The 11,645-nt window shown below is 37.9% G+C and overlaps 1 long non-coding RNA gene across 1 annotated transcript; it reads right to left on the reverse strand.

The window, feature by feature from the left end:
• Positions 1–6,885: 6,885 nt before the first annotated feature.
• On the reverse strand, positions 6,886–7,864 carry LOC124554177. The gene is made up of 3 exons (XR_006968273.1): positions 7,593–7,864; positions 7,459–7,512; positions 6,886–7,273 (listed from the first exon to the last, which is right to left on the reverse strand). It is a non-coding gene; the product is annotated as an uncharacterized LOC124554177 (long non-coding RNA).
• Between the last annotated feature and the right edge of the window lie 3,781 nt (positions 7,865–11,645).

Raw genomic sequence — 11,645 nt, forward strand, 5'->3', positions numbered from 1 at the left:
GGACAAGGTGTGAATAGAAAACTGGATTGAAGGAGTCGGGCTAAGATAGTTTGTGCAGGTGTCCAAAGACACTGTGCAAGGATGGTGTAGTGGTAGTGCATCTGCATAGTGAAGCAGTGAGGAGAAGTGGGCTCAAATCTTGGCCTCTCTACAAATTTTCATTTGCCACTTCAGTCTGTGTCCATGCATCGTAGATGTTTGAGACTTTGAAAGGTCAAGGTACCATTAGTGTAATTTGATAATGACAGCTGATGGCAAATCATTAGAATACAAAGACACTGATATTCACATTTACCGAGACACATAAAAATCGTTAGTACGTTTGGCTGAGAGTTAAAGTAAACTCTTCTTCCACATTCAATATTTTTGGCAATTACCAAATGTTCCTTACAAAAGTTAGTAAAATCGATTGCAGTAAAATATTTGCATAGGGAATTTGATTAATCAACAAGAAATTGTTTCTCAACCTACCATAACTGCCAGAGAGTTAGGCTAAGTTTCTCTCAAACTGAAGTTTCTGGAGCTCATGTGATTATCTGTGTTAAGGAGAACAGATTGTCGACCCTGGTTGTGGTAAGTTACATGGATCAGTAGCAACTGTAGAAGAATCATTAAGTATGTACAACTGTTTTGTCCAAAAACCTCCCCAGAGGATAGAAAGTCTTTCACAGAACTGAGTCTGAGATGGCCCAGTATTACTGTGAAGCTCCTGGCATTGTGTATTAGCTCAGCACAGTAATGTTAACTGTGGCTGCTCTTCCAGTTGTGAATTATTCTAGGCATACTTTCGCCAAACTATACTGGTACTTCAAAGTTCTGCTGAAGCCTCTTAATAAATTAACATTGTTCTGTGACCCAGCAGAATTATATTGGCTCTCTCATCCACAAAGTGTTACTGCCCTAGGTCTCCATGCTGGAGGCATACTTACTGCCACCCTGTGTCACTTGCAGCTAGTTGGCATCTACAGGCTGTTTAGAAATTAAGTGCGAGAAGAACTGTAGGAATTGTTAAGTGTTGAGCTGCACTCACATTGTCCACAAGAAAAGGTGGTTAACAGTCACATAAGTTTAGAATTGCAAGGTAACAACAAAGTCAAATCTGAACACACTGGAGCCTATACTGTTCACCTGTGCAGACATCCTCGATAGCCAGGACCACCTTAGAAAAGTGGCTGATAAGTTGGCGGTGAAAGTAGGCTATTGTCAATGGACTCATTTCCATGAAACAAAAAGGCAGTGGTACAGCTACTGTCATTTTGTTTCTCATATTTTAATGGTACTCACTATAACATAATTCTACTATTACAGGTAAGAATTTTGTGCAGACATACTTGATTTACCTTGTACTTACATTTAAACCTGTAAGTAGCTGAAAAGTAAATTAATGTGTAAGCATTGTTGATATCAGGGGAAAATGGATTGTTCCTCTACTTGGATTTTTACATTGAATTAGTGCTTGTTTCTATTTGTATGAATTGTGTAGACAATTTAGTGTTATGCTAAGAACATGACAGTTTTAATTTTCTCCCAAAGTAAGATTTACACAACAGTAAACATTGGATTATATATGCTGTTTGCAGTGAGTTGGGGGAAGAAAATTTTGTATCTTGTCCACTCATTGCAGTAATGTTACCCAAAACGTGTGATGAAGCAGCATCAACTGTTGACTTCTGGATGCTGAGTATGATGTATATTAAGCGTGGTAGGACATCAAATAGGCTGACTTTGGCCTGAGAGTCAACATAGGACATTTTAATTTCCAGTGTCTATAATGTTACAAATAAATTAATAAAACTTTGTCAGCAACACCAGGAAGGATTCAGGATTCACACACATTGCAGTGGAAGCTCAAAAACATAACAAAATAATTTATTTCTAAAAACAAAGATGATGAGACTTACCAAACAAAAGCGCTGGCAGGTCGATAGACACACAAACAAACACAAACATACACACAAAATTCTAGCTTTCGCAACCAATGGTTGCTTCGTCAGGAAAGAGGGAAGGAGGGGGAAAGACGAAAGGATGTGGGTTTTAAGGGAGAGGGTAAGGAGTCATTCCAATCCCGGGAGCGGAAAGACTTACCTTAGGGGGAAAAAAGGACGGGTATACACTTGCACACACACACATATCCATCCGCACATACACAGACACAAGCAGACATTTGTAAAGGCAAAGAGTTTGGGCAGAGATGTCAGTCGAGGCGGAAGTAAAGAGGCATAGATGTTGTTGAAAGACAGGTGAGGTATGAGTGGCGGCAACTTGAAATTAGCGGAGGTTGAGGCCTGGTGGATAACGAGAAGAGAGGATATACTGAAGGGCAAGTTCCCATCTCCAGAGTTCTGACAGGTTGGTGTTAGTGGGAAGTATCCAGATAACCCGGACGGTGTAACACTGTGCCACGATGTGCTGGCCGTGCACCAAGGCATGTTTAGCCACAGGGTGATCCTCATTACCAACAAACACTGTCTGCCTGTGTCCATTCATGCAAATGGACAGTTTGTTGCTGGTCATTCCCACATAGAAAGCTTCACAGTGTAGGCAGGTCATTTGGTAAATCACATGGGTGCTTTCACACGTGGCTCTGCCTTTGATCGTGTACACCTTCCAGGTTACAGGACTGGAGTAGGTGGTAGTGGGAGAGTGCACGGGCCAGGTTTTACACCGGGGGCAGTTACAAGGGTAGGAGCCAGAGGGTAGGGAAGGTGGTTTGGGGATTTCATAGGGATGAACTAAGAGGTTACGAAGGTTAGGTGGATGGCGGAAAGACACTCTTGGTGGAGTGGGGAGGATTTCATGAAGGATGGATCTCATTTCAGGGCAGGATTTGAGGAAGTCGTATCCCTGCTGGAGAGCCACATTCAGAGTCTGATCCAGTCCCGGAAAGTATCCTGTCACAACTGGGGCACTTTTGTGGTTCTTCTGTGGGAGGTTCTGGATTTGAGGAGATGAGGAAGTGGCTCTGGTTATTTGCTTCTGTACCAGGTCGGGAGGGTAGTTGCGGGATGCGAAAGCTGCTTTCAGGTTGTTGGTGTAATGGTTCAAGGATTCTGGACTGGAGCAGATTCATTTGCCACGAAGACCTAGGCTGTAGGGAAGGGACCGTTTGATGTGGAATGGGTGGCAGCTGTCATAATGGGGGTACTGTTGCTTGTTGGTGGGTTTGATGTGGACGGACGTGTGAAGCTGGCCATTGGACAGATGGAGGTCAACGTCAAGGAAAGTGGCATGGGATTTGGAGTAAGACCAGGTGAATCTGATGGAACCAAAGGAGTTGAGGTTGGAGAGGAAATTCTGGAGTTCTTCTTCACTGTGAGTCCAGATCATGAAGATGTCATAAATTAATCTGTACCAAACTTTGGGTTGGCAGGCCTGGCTAACTAAGAAGGCTTCCTCTAAACAACCCATGAATAGTTGTTGAGTGTCGTATCTCAGTTCTAAAGGTATATCTAATTTATTTGTGGACATGCATTTATATCATATGCACCGTATTCTGTGAATTTATGATCTGCATTTAACCGTATGCAACTACATACTTGTTTCAATGTTCTGAAAACACAGCAATGGATAGGAATCTGCTAGAAATTGCTACAGCAATGATAGCTATCGCTGCACTGGAAGTGGAAAAGAAGGACAGAAGAGGCAGAAAAAGAGGTTGTTGGGCTCGACATTGGCTGCAGAGACGTGAAGAAGGGAGGGGTATATACAACATGCGATGAACAAAATGGAACCAGAGGACCCCAATGAATTCTGCAATTTTGTAGGCATGGACAAGTCATGTTATGACAAATTGCTGTCGTTCATCAGTGATAACATTTGTCACAAAGACACCGTCATGAAGGAATCAATTTCTCCTAGTTGAAGGTAAGATTGTATGTACTGCAATATACCATATTGTTAGGATTACAATTTTTGTGTGTGTACTGTCTGTATTTACTTTGTGGTGATTTCTTCAACAATACTGCAAGTGGGTTGTCATTTAGAGTCTGAGAATACCAACAAAGTTTCGTTCATTGGTAGGGTACAATCAGTGGCACTGTAAACATAACTGGAAAAGTGTATTTGAATGCATACCAGTTGCACATATTAACTTTTACTAAGACCAAATGGAATGTTTATGTGCCCTTCCACTTCATCATTAAGCTGCTGAAGAGCACTTTTATGCTAAATTATTTACGGTTTACACAGAAAAATCACAGTAATCTAGCACTGTTAGTATTATTTTTGGCCACTTATTTGTAATTCAAATGCATTATATCCTGTAGCAGTTATGTTTTCCAGATTTCACCGTATTCAGGCAACTTTGCACATTGATGTATACAGCGGGATTTTGAGTGGTAATTTAGATTGCATTTGTTCTTTTAATATTTGATTACTCCTAACTGCAGTATCGTTATATAATTTTTATATATATCACTATTCATTCTGCAACCATCAATGTAAATAAGTCTTCTGGATAACCCTGTAACAGCTCAATTTGGCTTTTGAAAAGGCTTCTCTACTGAAGATGCAATAATCTCATAAATTGTTGTAAAACTAACTAAAAAATCTAATAGGCATTTTTTGTGATCTTGTATAGGCCTTTGAATGTGTAGATTATAAAATTCTGCTAGGGAAAGTAATATGGTATGGGAGTAGTGGTCTTCCCCACATACTGACAGTCATATATTAACACTGGAAAATGGAGGCTAGTAAATAAAATGGGAATAAGAATAAATTGACAGTGGGAAAATATTAATATGCTGTTCTGCTAAGTTTAGTGCTTAGCTGACACCTGTTCCTGGTCTACATAAACAATTTATAAGAAACATGTGACTTCAAAATCTCTAATGTCTGCTGATGGCGCTACTGTACTGATAAAATGTCCAAACATATCAATACTAGAGTCAACCAGCAGAATAATAAAGGCCTACAGCTGGTTCACAGCCACTACCTTTAACCTTAATATGAAATTACAAACATATCAAAATGACTTAACAGGTACCAGAAGTAGTGATTAATAGGGAATTCAGTTTATAAGACTCCAAATGTTAAGTTTGTGGGCATTAGATGGATAATTAACTGAGATGTTACAAGCATGGTGGATACGTAACCATTTTACAAACTGTGCAGTAACAGCGTATTAGGAAATTGCTAATTTAACATCTTGCAGAAGTTTCAAAGACCTAGGTATTCTTACATGCCAATAATAATAACACCAAATAGTATTTAGTTTGAACTCAGTAATTCACAGCCACAATACTAAAGGTAACAGAGAGGAGTTTTACATTCTAATGTAGTAGCATCTAACAAGTTACCAGTGGACATCAAGCAGGAGACTGAAAATTTGATATATTTAAATATAAAGGAAATGAGTGTTTCTTTAGCCACTCTAAGATACTTGAATACTTGGACCCCAGAATGTGATTTCTGCATAACAGTAATGTTAGTATTAGGGTGCAACCTTACTTTGCCTGTATATAGACAGCTTATACTGGTTTGTGTGAGGTATTATACAGCAGCAGCTGAGCAATGAAGCAGTTGTCTTTCTCAAAAAAGGTGTTTTATTGTAACATACTTATATAATCTACAAATAATTACCATAACCGAGTAGAGTGATGCTAGTCATCATTTTGTTGCTAGTATAGAATATAGAAGCAGCCAGCATATATTGCTTCTGCCTCTTGTACATGTCTTGAGTCATTCAGTATTGGATCTATTGAACTTGATGTGTGAATGAATAAAAATTTTTTTACAGGCTTGCTGTTACTCTCAGGTTCTTGGCAACAGGGGAAAGTTACAAGAGTTTGTCATTCTTGCACAGAATATTTGTGCCGAGTATTTCACATATTATCATGCAAGTATGCACAGCAATTCGAGATGTACTGAAAGATAAATATTTGAAGGTAAGTGTGTTCTTTAAAGCTATAGTTGAAGTATCGTCCCACCAAAACCAATATCCTCCATCATTACTGTGAAAACAATGTCATCAATATCTCACTGCTGTCACCATTCTGTAGGCTCCAACAACAGAAAGAGAGTGGCAGCTGACTGATGACATGTTTGATGAACTGTGGCAGTTCCCAAATTGCTTAGGTATGTTACTTAATCAAGGAATTTACATTTTGTGTAGTTTATTATAACTGTCTCCAAATAAAATCTACTTAAACAAAATTGACAAATCATCTCTGTTGTTTTATTGACAGGTGCAATGGATGGGAAACATGTTGCAATTGCTGAACCAAGATCAGCTGACTCACTTTATTATAATTACAAAAAATTTAATAGCATTGTATTACTAGCAATCGTTGATGCTAAGTATTGGTTTTCTCTGATTGACATTGGGTGCAATGGGCGAGTAAGCAATGGAGGAGTCTTTCAGCAATGTAAAATAAGCTCTGCACTAAGGGAAAATTGGTTGCAAGTTCCACAAGAAAAAGTGCTAAAAAACAGCAACATATCTCTTCCACATGTTGTTGTGGCAGATGACGCTTTCAGACTCCAGTCATACAGCATGAAGCCCTATAAAGACTATAAAAATGAAACTCACAAAAATGTTTTCAATTACAGATTATCAAGGGCAAGACGAGCTGTTGAAAATGCCTTTGGTATTCTGAGCAACCTTTTCTGAATATTACTGACAACTATTAAACTTGCTGTAGACAAAGTGGAATTAATTACGGAAACACTTTGCATTTTACATATTTTTTTAGATTGATGAAACAGACAGCACATATATGTCAACCAGAGACGTGGAAAACACGGAGTCTTGTACGATGGAGGAAGGGTCATGGCGTGCTGGTGCTCTGTGGGGTAGCGTACACCAGCAGAACTGCGAGGCAAGCAAAGGAAGTCTGTGAATACTGTGAATATTTTAATACGAGTGTTTCTGTCCCTTGGCAATGGAGTCAATTAAAAACTTCAATTTTTGAATGGTAATGTATTTTCAAAGTAATAAACACTAAATGCATACAATTCAACAATTATCATCCATTATTTGAGCTTCCATGATAAATTTCAGTATCTTATGTTTTGTGTCTCTCACAGTCATTGGATTTCTTATTCTGGACAACTCTTCAACAATGAAGTGTCCCAAAGCATCATGTGGAGATGGGTCTAATGCCTTTTGGGTTAATTTTGAGTTTAAGTTCTCCAGTACTGTATTTAGTAAGGGATTACTATCACTCTTTCTCATCTTCCGAACTTTTGGTGTAGTGGAATATGCACCAGAAACCACTGGAGTACTAGGCACCTCAAATTCAGCACTGTTGTTAACTACCACCACATCCATATTCTGTAATGAAAAATGGCATTAGTGTTCAAGAGGACTGTTTAAGTTTGTTTAATTTCATTAACGGCTACTGTTATAAATAAAAGTAACGCTGGGAAGTTAAGATTTAATCTCTGTATTTGCAAGCTGGAATGAACTTATTTGTGTAGGAGGTTATGAACATTACCTCAAACGAGTCTTTTACTTACATCAATTGTGATATGTGGGCATTCACTGTTTGGTGTGCATGGTGGGCTATCGATCTAAGGGAAAAAAATGTTTCAGTATATCAATTATTACTTACTGTACAATAAAAAGGAAAAATGTTATTGACCTGACTTACATTACTACTCTCATCATAAAAAATTATGATCTCAGTCCTGTTGATTTCTATCACTGAGTTGTCAGGCGTCTTCCTAGTCCTCGGGATTTCTGTACCAGAGTTGTGAGGCACCTGTAAAATTCCCTCATTTTAGTTGTGTATTAGACCTCAGGTTGCTTTGAGCATGGCTGCAGAGAGGACAAACCAGTAACTATATGACCCAATGTTGTATATAATATTTTATCAACATATAACTGAAATTGTTCCATGCAGATCTAATAATGTGACATTTAATGAAACATGACAGATGACTTACAAGGAGGCTAATAAAACTGAACTGACTACATAAATACTGAAGAGTTTTATTCTGCTGTTTTTTCATTAAACATTTAATTGTAGCAAACTGGAATTCATTTCTACATTAAATGGATCACAAGGCCACATATATCAAAAGAGAATTTCCAAATTGATGAGCCTTATTGATAACACATTTGGTCACTGTGTATTGACAATATCATATATCATTATCCATCCGAACAACCACATTTATCACAAATGTTACCCAAAATTTTACTGAAATCAAGTCTTCATGCCATGAACAATTACTCAACATACTTGTGCTCTAGTTTTCTACTATCCACAGTGAGTGATGTTAAGCTGCTATCTGGTCTGGTTACACATTAATGAAGGTCTCACTAAACAAAACTCATCAAGAATAAGCTGTTTTTGTAAGCAGTCAACATGAATATTATACTGCCTAGTCCACTGAGAACTGTGAGAATTCTCTACACCATTTACAGCTAAGACATATCAAATTATTTCAAATGTTTAGTGTCCTGTGGTTAGTAAACAGTAATTGTAGGGGTGTCATATTATTGTAATTGAGGCAATTTTTTTGGAAAATAAGTAATGAGTGAAATACAGTCGATAAGTAAAAAAATAATTATGTAAATATAATGAAGTAAATGTCATTTAAGCTGGAGACCAATTAAGTGGTTAAGTAATATGTAACTGGCCAGTGATGTGTCAAACTGCATATTCAGTAAAAGAACAACAACAAAAACTGAACACCATTGACCATCATTGTGTATTAATAGTTGAAGGTGGAAGAAATGGTATATCTGATTGCATACTTTTTGTTATTACTTTGGTCTTGCATTGGGAGAGAGCATTCATAATTTTGACTACACTTGGTACACAACATTCACTGCACCTTAATCAGTACAGTCCGCTTGAACAATGAAATAAAAGTATTACAGGGAGAGTCTGTAAAGATGTTACCAACTTTGATATATGATGGAGGGAGGTAAATGTATCATTTTGAGGTAAGAAGCCCTAGTTGAAAAACAGCAAAGCTGTAAGTCATACGCGAAAATTGTTCTCATACCTCTGACAGAGAAACTCTTGTATTGTAATCTCTTTGCTTTCTGTATTTCTTGGAGGAGGTAGTACAAACCAAATCAATAAAAAAAATCCAGTATGCATGGGCTTGAAAGTGCACACATCAAGAGCTGTATAAACACTTATTCATATTTGCTACTATGAAACATCTCTTATACTGACTAATTGATCATAGCTCCTAAGGTAAGTGTTTTAGGACCCATGTTTACCAGACAATTTTTTTCTTGTCTTGATCCATACTACTTACTCCCAAAATATGGTAAGCAAAAACCTTGCAGCAGAAAAGTGTCATAGTCAAAGGCACCAGAGTGGTTTCCACTTATAACTTCTGACTGTCATTTCTGGAAAAGGGTCCCTTACTCCAAATAGATACATCTTCTTCATTATCCCTAAATGAATGTAACATCACAGAAACAACTGGAATTAGTGCTAAGTATTTTCCTGCCAAAGAAGAAGATCCATGAGTACTTCCACATGTTTACTTTCCACACCACTTCAGATCTAAGTGACAATGACATTGATGTTGGTGGCACTGAGTTATCCAAAACTGCTAACATTGGAGAAGACCCTGTGGATTCCCTGTCAGATTATAAGTGGGCTTTGCAGCTGAGAGACACCCCCATACTAATTAACCATAACATACCAGAATACTCTCCTACCATTGCCACCAACCCAACAGAGAACTGCCTAGTTGCTGGAGGAAAGCTCAGGGTACATTGTGTAGGTACTATCCCATGGAGTAAAATACATTATCAGACAAATTGTTTTATTCACTTTAATCCCACCACACTACCAAAGATATGTAACACTCAGGGGATACATTGAACACCCATATAGTGACTCCTATTCCTGGTAATTTGTGGCCCACAAGTCTTCACACTTGTTGGTTATGGTCGAGGTATTACATTAACATGTTGCAGGTTAAAAAGAAAGTCACATGTGGTGCATACCACACATTTTGTTTGCATTCACAAATGTCAGCTCCCCAAACTTTCAATGAAACTGACACCACATAATCTAAACCAGACCTCAGGCTATGTTACACATCAGTATGCCAACACAACCAAGAAATCGTGTAAATGGGGAGTGGGGGGTGGAGGGGAAGAAGGGAGATGAGGGGAATTAGCACTAAAACACTAACCCTTTGTCACCAATATTTCTCTGTTTCTAAAAATAATGCTAAGTATGAGTACAATGCCAGTAGAGAAATCTCTGGACAGTAATGTAGTGGAATTGCAAAGTAAACTAAATCTAGAGTATATCCAGGATCTAGGCTGGGAAGGAGGAAGGATAGCAACTGATAAGAACCTACGGCCACAATGAGAGTAGTGTCCACAAAACGTGTAAATACCACAAAGGCTTTACTACATGCTTGCTATGAATCTCGCATTAATGTAGGTTCTAAATAAATAAAGAAGACCTGCCAAAGGAATGAACAATGATGATCACATAAATAGCTCAACAACTGAAGTAAAGGTGATGTGGAATATTGAGTTTGTTAATGGTAAGTTAAGTAGTGGCTGTCATGTCTTAAGAACTGAAAAATCTTGTACCACAGTCTAAACAGTTATGAGCACTTAGCATGTTACACTCAGTTGTGCCTAAATTAAAATTTCATATTCTGAGGAAACTCTCCAGTAAGGGTTCAATTTTCTATTCCTGTATGGTTCATTTAAATGTACAAGCTGAGCATGAATTGTAAAGTTAGATGAAAAATACATGTTTCATTCATGAAGCATGTTAAGAAATTAATTCTGCAAAAAGTAGTGTACAAGTTCAGTGAATCTGGCAAGATATATCTGCAGCAGTTACTGCTGTTATAGATGCAATGGACAAATGCACATACTAAATAGAGCTAATGTTCTATAACTGCCAGCTATGCTACATTCACTGAACGCCTCTGGAGTTACTGCTTCAAGTAATATATTCAGTTACTCAGTAAAAGTTAACTACATTTTCCTTTACTGATAATACATGCAATTTCAGCTCTCTCTTCTTCCTACATTTAATAGCTTATCTCAAAACTATGCTCAACATTTTATTTAAAATTCACTAAAATCTTTTTCTTCATTTCAGGGCAGCACCAACAGCATTAACAAACTTAACATTGTCAATAGAAAGCACTGTTACAAACTGCTGTACATGAGAATAAAAAGTTAACTAAAAATACTTACAACACTGTTTGGAATGTTACACCGGCTTTCGCGTGGTGTAATGAAGTCTTTCAGGAAATGTAAAACATCAAACTACCAGACTCTTGGCCTGTATACGGCACTGGATGAGCCAATGCTCTTGTTCTGATGTATTTTATTCAGTTCAGCGCCATAGTGAGACCACAAAGTTGAGAATTTGGCCTTGCAGTCATCAGCGGTAATGCCTTGCAAGACTTTGGCCACTTTTGTTGCTACATGTTCCAAACACTCTTTCCTTGCATTCTAGAAAAAATACAAGATTTGTCGATAATACTTCTCTACACGTTTATGTATCTACTTGCACCTATAAGTAGTATAAAGATACAAGGACCACAAAGAACGTTACAGAAGTTACAAGTTTACCTTGTTGGGGTACAGTGAATGTTCTGCATCTATTAGAACGTTTTTGCCCTGATATGCAGAAATCATGGCAGTGATGAAATTCTTTGCCCATTCCATTTTTAAAAAATAACACGAAATT

The sequence above is a fragment of the Schistocerca americana genome, chromosome 11 (assembly GCF_021461395.2).
Source record: "Schistocerca americana isolate TAMUIC-IGC-003095 chromosome 11, iqSchAmer2.1, whole genome shotgun sequence".
Taxonomy (NCBI): domain Eukaryota; kingdom Metazoa; phylum Arthropoda; class Insecta; order Orthoptera; family Acrididae; genus Schistocerca; species Schistocerca americana.